This window comes from Trichechus manatus, unplaced genomic scaffold, assembly GCF_000243295.1.
Source record: "Trichechus manatus latirostris isolate Lorelei unplaced genomic scaffold, TriManLat1.0 scaffold00035, whole genome shotgun sequence".
Classification (NCBI taxonomy): Eukaryota; Metazoa; Chordata; class Mammalia; order Sirenia; family Trichechidae; genus Trichechus; species Trichechus manatus.
In genome coordinates, this window is record NW_004443971.1 from 12574938 (window position 1) to 12583411 (window position 8474).

Genomic DNA, 8474 nt, shown 5'->3' on the forward strand with positions numbered 1-8474 from the left:
ATATTAAAAAAAAAAAAAAAACCCTCTGGAGCACCTCTGCAACGGAGTTTGAATCTACTCCACAGCAACTGGTTGGTTGGTTGGTTTTTTTATCCCCCCTAGGGCATATACCTGAGCCCTGGTGGTGCAGTGGTTAAGAGCTCAGCTGCTAACCAAAAGGTAGGCAGTTCAAATCCACCAGCCGTTCCTGGGAAACCCTATGCGGCAGTACTACTCTATCCTATAGGGTCTCTATGAGTCAGAATCAACTCGATGGCGACGGGTTTGGGTTTCTTTTTTTAGTTTAGGGTATATAATGACTCATAGCAACCCTATAGGGTAGAGTAGAACTGCCCCACGGGGTTTCCAAGGAGCAGCTGGTGGATTCTAACTGCCTACCTTTTTGGTTAGCAGCCGAGCTCTTAACCATCACTCCACCAGGGTTGCCAGGAGTTGAAATCAACTCAAAGGCAATGGATTTGGTTTTAGGGTATACACCAAAGTTTATCAACAGTAGCACTATTGGCATTTTGGGTTGGATTATTCTTTGTTGAGGAAGGGTCTGTTTTGGGCATTATAGGATGTTTATCAGCATCCCTAGTCTATCTACTAGATGCCAGCAGCACGCGCGCACACACACACACACACACACACACACCCCTCAGCTGAAATAATTTAAAAACAAAAAATCTCCAGACATTGTCAAATGTCCTCTGGAGGTCAAAATTACCAGCAGCTAAGAACCAGAGGTATATGCCTAGGAGGGTACTGCTGAGTCATGAAGTATGAACAATTTACCTTTAATAGGTACTGCCAAACTGCTCTCCAAAGTGGTTTTACAAATGTATATTCACACAGACAGTATATGGAAGTCCCTATTTCCCTATATCCTCACAATACCAAATATTGTTTCAGACTTTAAAAATGTCAGTGTGACGGGTGTGATGTGGTATTTGATTTTTATTTTAATTTGCATGGCCCATCTCCTATTTTCAAAAAATGATAGCAATCACACCGATCTATTCCTTTTCAGAAGTTATGCTGAACCTTTTGTTAGCAATCCCCAAAAGAGGCAAAGAGCTAAGTCTGCAGGCCTGGCACTGAAAGTCTGGAGCTGGAATCTGCCTGCACAGCATGTAAGAACCTAGCTGAGCACAATAGCAGAACTGATTCTCCACTCCATCCCAGACTAACTTCCATCACCCAGGGGGCAGGCTGCACCAACCCCTGGGGGGGGGGCCCAGAGGGGATGCAGCCCTCTGTGCTGAGAAAAGGGGGCAAGCACCTTTTCAAGTCTACCTGACCTGGGGGCAAATGCAGGGATTAGAAGGGGCACTCTAGGACTCTTCTTCCTCTTGTGGAAGGGAGGAGAGGCAGCTTCTCTTTCCCAGCACAGGAAGGACTGGGGCAGCAGTACCCCCAGTGTCCCACCCAGGGCCCACCCAGTGCAGCTGCAGTGGCTGTGATGACATTTGTAAGCAGCAGCAGTAGGGGAATGGGTGTGGGCAAGAAAGCATCAGGAACAGGTACCAACATGACCGTAGTTGACGGGCGGCAGCCAAGAAGAGCAGGAGCAGAGGCCCAGGGTGTGCATTGGCATCTCCACGAGCCCTGGACAAAGGGATCAGGCCATGGCTCAAGAGCAGTGGAGGAGGCAGCAGGAGGATGGTTCATAAGGCCCCTCGCTCCCCCAAGGACAGAAAGAGAGGTAAGAGGCCACAACTCTTGCTGGTCAGTTGGGGCACATCCATCTATCGGCTCCATTGTCAGATCACCAGATTATCCTCCTGTAAGATAGAATAGAATAGGTAAGGAAACCTCGTTATAAACCCACAGTCAGTACCACACATCAATTGTTTCATAATTGAGCTCCCTGGTTAGATTGCAAGCTTTTTAAAGGTAGAGATCATGTCCCACAACTTCTCTAACCAACAACCAACCCATTGCTGTCGAGTCGATTCCAACTCATAGTGACCCTATAGGACAGAGTAGAATTACCCCAAAAGGTTTCCAAGGAGAAGCTGGTGGATACGAACGCTTAACCACTGTGCCACATACCTCTTAACAGCTTAAGTTTGTAATAACACCTGTTGGATCAATGAAATGAGTAGCATGAAATGGATTTAATAGACCCCTCACCCCCATTTTTTCCCAAAGAATATAAAGTGCTTTCAATTCTATGACCTCCTTTCCCATTCTAAAATATCTATGCAGCAAGGAGACAGGTATGATTTACCCCACTTTACAGACAGGGTAATTGAGACCTAGCACATTTAATTGACTTGCCCCTAAAGGCACAGATTCAACACTGAAACCTGGGTTTACTGGCTCCCCATCGAGCTATGCCTCATTGCTGCGTGCTCCTTGCCCTCCTCCCTGTTCCCACGATGCTGCACGCACCACCAAGGTGCCCCAGACACATCACTGCTTTTGTTGCTGACTTTGCAAACCACCAACAAAGGCCCACTTCTGACATCAACAAGCCCAGCAGGCGGTGGAACTGGATGGCCACCAGGGGTCCGTATCTGTGTGAGCGTTAAATCACCAGCCTCCACGTTCATTGAGGAAAATCCACATACCAGTGTGTGTGTTTACGGGGAGGTGGAAGGCAGGAGAATGCAGAAAAAGGGAGTTTCTCGGCAGCAAGAGAGGACTTCTGGAGAGGGGCTTGGGAAAAACTTACAAGGGCATCTTGGTGTTAATGTAGGTACATTGAGAGTTCAGGTCAGGCACTCCATTAATCCATGAAAAAACGGATTATTTATTGTAAGCCCTCAGTTGCTGCTGTTTTTGATGAATAAATTTGAGGAAAAGTCCTTGAGAAAAAGAGGCCTCCTGTCTTGCCAGGAGATCTCTCCCTTTGGTAAAATCCATGAGTAGTACACCACCCCTAGGATTGGGGGCCTTGAGACGATACTGAGTTTGTATTACGGATAGGAATTTTAAATGCCCCTAAAATCTAGGGTCATCCTTAACATCTAAACCAAGAATGGAAAGCTGACATGAAATGTGGGAAAGGAATACTCATTACTTTATTATTAACATCTGAAATATCATCATTTATTGGGCATTTATGTGCCAGGCATTTTGTCACAAACAATGCACGGAGTTAGGTGCTATTATTATCATTAGCATTTTTTCATAGGAGGAAACTGAGACTCAGAGAGGTTAAGTAACTGCTCAAGGTCACACAGCCAGTAAGTGGCAGAGGCTGGGGTCAAACTCTGGTCACCTGTTTCTAGAGTCTTCATCTTGATACTAATGTGCTAGATTCCTCGAGGATATGGTATAAACGGTTAATGCACTCAACTGCTACAAAAGGTTGGAAATCTGAGTCCACCCAGAGACATCTCAGAAGAAAGGCCTGGTGAGCTGCTTCTGAAAAATCAGCCATTAAAAACCTTATGGAACACAGTTCTCCTCTGACACACATGGGGTCGCCATGAGTCATATGGACGCCATGGCAACTGGCTTGGTGTTGGGGGGTGGGGGTCAAAGTTATTCAAGAGGCTTTCTTTTATCACAAAGCTTACAATCTATGCTCTCAGAAAATTTATAATCTATTAGAGGATAAAAGGCTCTTGCTAATGGCTGCAATATAATGACCCGAACAGTTAATTTGGTTTTCGAGGGTGAGTGACAGGTGACGTGAGGGGAGAGCCCCAGTAACTGCAGCCATAGGGAGGGGTGAGCACACACAGATATACAAGGAGAAAACGAAGGGGGCTTAAGTAACAAACCAATGCCCAGATCCACTGGGACTTTGGAGGGAGGACTGGAAAGGGTTAGAGGTTCAGGAACTCAGAACCTCTAGAATTGCTCAAGAATTGCTGGGCCGGGCCCGCAGTCAGCGAAGGTGCGAGGACCCTGAGAAGCGGGGAAAGGCCTGAGGCTTTCAGGACCTGAGACACTCCAGCAGCCAGTGGCGGGACGTACTCCCAGCACAGCAACCGCCCCACCCTGGCCCCTGCCTTAGACTCCCCCGCCCCTTTTCTCAAAGGTCCCCATTCTCCACAGCCAACCTGGATAACAACTGCCCTCTCTAAACACCTAGTGCCTTCACCCTTTTTTTTTTTTTTTTTTTTTGTTCTTCCCTGCCAAACGCAGGAGCGTCAGGGAGGGCCTTGATTGGTCCGCTCAAGCCCCAAGCTAGCCAATCAGCAGCTTGTTGCTAAGGTGGGGCTTCCCCAGATGGAAAGGAGGCGGTGTGGGGCCCGTTGCCCTGCAAGGAAGCAGACTTGCGGGCGCGTTTGGTCGCCTTTCAAGGTCCCAGACAGCTGCTCCGTGGGGATTGAGAGACGTGGGTGTGTGGTTGAGGGTTCCTTCCTCAGCCCATATCCGGGAGGGAGGGAACCAGACACCTGCCTGCGCTCATATCCCCAGCCTGCCCTCTCCCCGTTCTTTCTCTCTCTTCCCCCTCGCCATGGCTCCACCTCATCTGGGCAGGTCCGGTTTACCTTAACCACAGCTGTCCAGGGCTGAAAGGGACCCCCGTTGCCCCTCAAGGCACGTTGAGGAAGAGGGAACTGCCTTTTCAGGAAAGTACCAAAAACAAACCCGTCTCACACGTTTGGGGAAGACCAGACTTAGGAAATGAAGAGAGACTAAGAAAGATTCTGCCTTGGAGTGTGTATCCCCATAGTGACCAAGTGACCGCCTCATGCCAGGTGATCTTGTGGGCTAGGAGGGGCTAATGAGAGTGAAAAGGACCCCAGGAAGCAGGAGACACAAATTACAAATCCCCTAAGCATTTGAGCTAGTCATTCCAACTGTATAATAGGGCTAACGATAATTCCGAAGAAACTGGCACCTCTAAGGGCTAACCAGAGGGTCTGAGGTTGTTGGCTCAGCCCGGTTAAGTGTAGCTGGGAAGGTGGACTACCTGAACGGGACTCTTATTTTAGGAAAAGTAAAGGCCACACGTGGTTAACAAGCTCAGCTGCTAACTGAAAGTTTAGAAGTTCAAGTCCACCCAGAGGTGACGTGGAAGAAAGGCCTGGTGATCTGCTTCCAAAAAATCAGCCATTGAAAACCCAATGGAGCAGAGTTCTACTCTGACACCCATGGGGTCCGCATGAGTTGGAATCAACTTGGTGGCAACTGGTTTTAAAGGCCACTTCTCTAACTATGTGGGTGGTGGTGGTTGCTGTCAAGTCAGTTTTGACTCATGACAGGCCCATGTGTTACAGAGTAGAACTGTTCCATAGGATTTTCTTGGCCGTAATCTTTTCAGAAGCAGATCACCAGGCCTTTTCTTCCACAGCACCACTGGATGGGTTTGAACTACCAACCTTTAGGTCAGTAGTTGAAACGAGAGAAAGAGTAGAGGCAAATGTATACCCTCTCAAAATTCTCCTTTGGCATCATATCCAATTCCCAAATCCCCTGGTTTTTCTGTTTCCGTTGTGTAGCTAGTATCAACGCCTACTGATCTCATAATGGTAACAATAGTGATATTTGATAACATTTGGGTGCTTACTATAAGCCAGGCGCTCTTCTCTGTGCTTCACATGTATCGATCCGTTCTCCCAACAATCCTATGAGTGGGAGCTATTTTTTATTTCCATTTTATGGAAGAGAAAACTGAGGCATTGAGAATTAAGCAACTTAACTGAGGTCACAGAGCTAGTAAATGGCAGAGCTGGAATCGAACCTGGGTAGTGTGTTGCTACCTGGGGTCTCATCTGACTTATTCTTCAAGTCATAGCCCTTCCTGCAGTATTGCCAAAGAAACAGGCTAGAATGGGCTGCCTTTTGAATCAGTGAGTGCCCCAAGAACAGGACCTTCAATTATCTGCCTTCTCAGTGCTCCTAACAGGCTCACTGTATGGTGTCACCATATAAAATGAAACCAGAGAAACTCCTTCCACCTACCTGCCCAGTCCTGGTCACCTGAAACAGTCTGGAACATCCCTAAGTGCCAAAGAGGTGAAGTGGTGATTCCCCCAACTTTGCAGCTTTGTTGTGTATTTCTAAAACAGATCTCACTTATTTAGGGCAGAGACCAGTTTTGAAGTTGGGAGTGGTGGGCAGGGGTACAGGAAGGAGAGGGTGAACACCTGCCCCAGCTGGTGTAGGGCAGGGCTCCTGTAGGTCACTGCTTGGGTCTGGAGGACAATCTGCTGTTTCACTTCTCTTTCCCCCATCCACTTACCTCTGAGCCTGGCCTCTTGCTCAGCCTTCCCTGTCTTCCCCACCCCCACCCTCACCCACACTGCACCCGTTTCCCAGCTCCTTGGGCACACCATCTGCCTGCCCTCTCCCCCGCCCAGCCCCTTCCCCAGGGACTTAGCTCCTTTTATGGAGACTTTTAAATAACTAAATGCCCCCAAAGCCTCCCCCACACTGATCCCCAGCCCCTGGCCTGGGGTGCTATTCAAAGACCAGGAGCTGGGCTGGAGGGCTGCCAGTCCCACCGCCTCTATTCAGATCCTTTATTTTCCAGCTATGCTGCTGGGCGGCTAATAGGCCTTTTCTCCTGCTTTGGCCCCTCCGCCTGCCAGGCCTAGTCCACAGAAATCAAACAAAAAGAGAAGAACTGTAAGGGACTCGTGGGGGTGGGGAGGAAGCAAGCCGTTTGGACTGTGGTCTTCCAGGCTGGGGTGGGATGGGTGGTGGACTGAGAGGGGAGGGAGGAAGACACCAGACCCACTCCAAGCAGGAAAGGGATGGGGCAGAGGGTGGGGAGAGAGGACCAGAGCTGCTTTTCCTGCTCCTCATCTCAGCTGAAGAGCTGGGGCCACTCCCTCTAACGCTGGGGAGCTAAAGGGAGAGGGGAGAAATGAGGAGGGGGGGCGTCAATCACTTGAGTGGTTTGGGGGCTTGGGCAGCTTCTTCATGCAAATTATCCTAATGAGTCACTGAAATTTTGGTGCAGATACAGAGAAGCTGCTTCTCTCACCCACTGCTCCACAACCCACTCCCCCCTCCTCAGCCAAACAAACAAAAGGCCCAAGCCCAGTGGTGCGTGAAGGAGTGAATTAGCGAGACCCTCCCTGGTGACGTCCCACCAGACAGATGGCAACAGTTGCCCCACACCAGTTGCAAGCCTCCTTTTATCATCTCCCGGTCATAAAGGAGAAGAGTCCCATCCCTCCAGAGCCTAGGAGCTCCTCAGAGCCTTCCCAAAAACAGGATGGGGGTTGGGGGCGCTGCCAGGGAGCAGGAGGTGAGAGGGGAACCCACGCTGGATCTTTGGTTGGAAAACAAAAAGGGTGTTGAAAGCGTCGGCACTGGGGCCAGCGTGCCCATCTGTCCTCCTTTGGGGAGACTCTGCCCCCACGCTTCTCTTCTGCTTCTGGCCAGCTCTGTACAGAGCCAGAGCCCCTGGGAAGTGGGACCTCAGTTTGGGGCAACTGCGCTAAGCTGCCAGTACTTTGGCGTTTTGTGCTTTGAGGCTTTCATTATGCAAAATCCCATGATGAGGCATTGTCTCACTTCTACAGAAATAGGCATAAATTGAAAACCCAAGGCCTTGGGGAGATGTAGAAGGGAGTAGGATTTGGGTGCTCTGCCATTAAATAATAAAGTTTGAGATTTTCCAGAATAGGATTCCATCAAAATAATGCACACATGCCCTCAAACCTTAAGAAGCTGCGCAGGAAGGAGTGGACCAGGAGTCGGAAGACCTGGCTTCCAGCCTCAGCTCACCATCTGCCTGTTGTGTAACTCTGGGCAAGTCATCGAGGGTGTCTGGGTCCCAGTCTCCGCTCCACAAATTGGGGGTAAAAACACCCGCCACCCCACCTCCCAGGATGGTGGAGAGAAAGCTGATGTGTAATCAAATGCTTTCTTAATAAAAGAGGCTTGCAAACCGAGGGTTTTACTCTCAATTCCTCCATGCCCATACCTTGCAGGAGGTGAAGTGGGCATTATACCTTAAATGTTTTCCAAAGTACTTCGCAACTATTGTTTCAGAAGTCACCCAAACCAAAAACCAAACCCACTGCCAATGAGTTGATTTCCACTCATAGAGACCCTGTAGGACAGAGTAGAATTGCCCCATAGGGTTTCCAAGGCTGTAAATCTTTACAGAAGCAGACTGCCACATCTTTCTCCTATGGAGCTGCTTATGGGTTCGAACCCTGACCTTTCAGTTAGCAGCCGAGTGCTTAACCAGTGTCCCTCCAGGGCTCCTTTTCATAGGTCAAGGGCAATGCAAAGATCATTTTTGGAGAGGAGGGTTGAGGCTGAGCTATGTTAAACACCTCCCCTCAGCCTCCTGAATCCCGGATTTTTTTCTCTCTCTTCTCCCCCTGCCTTCCAACATTAGTCTGGCCTGATCTGGGATGATTAGGGGGAATTAGAGGGGCAGTGGGGAGCCCTGTCAGTGTAGTGGTTAAGAGCCCAGCTGCTAGCCATCTAAGATATTCCACTGGTCTCACCCCTTTGGGAACAAGGGAGAATGAAGAGAACAGGATACAAGGAAAAGATTAGTCCAAAGGACTAATGGACCACAGCTACCAAGGCCTCCACCAGACTGAGTCCAGTACAGC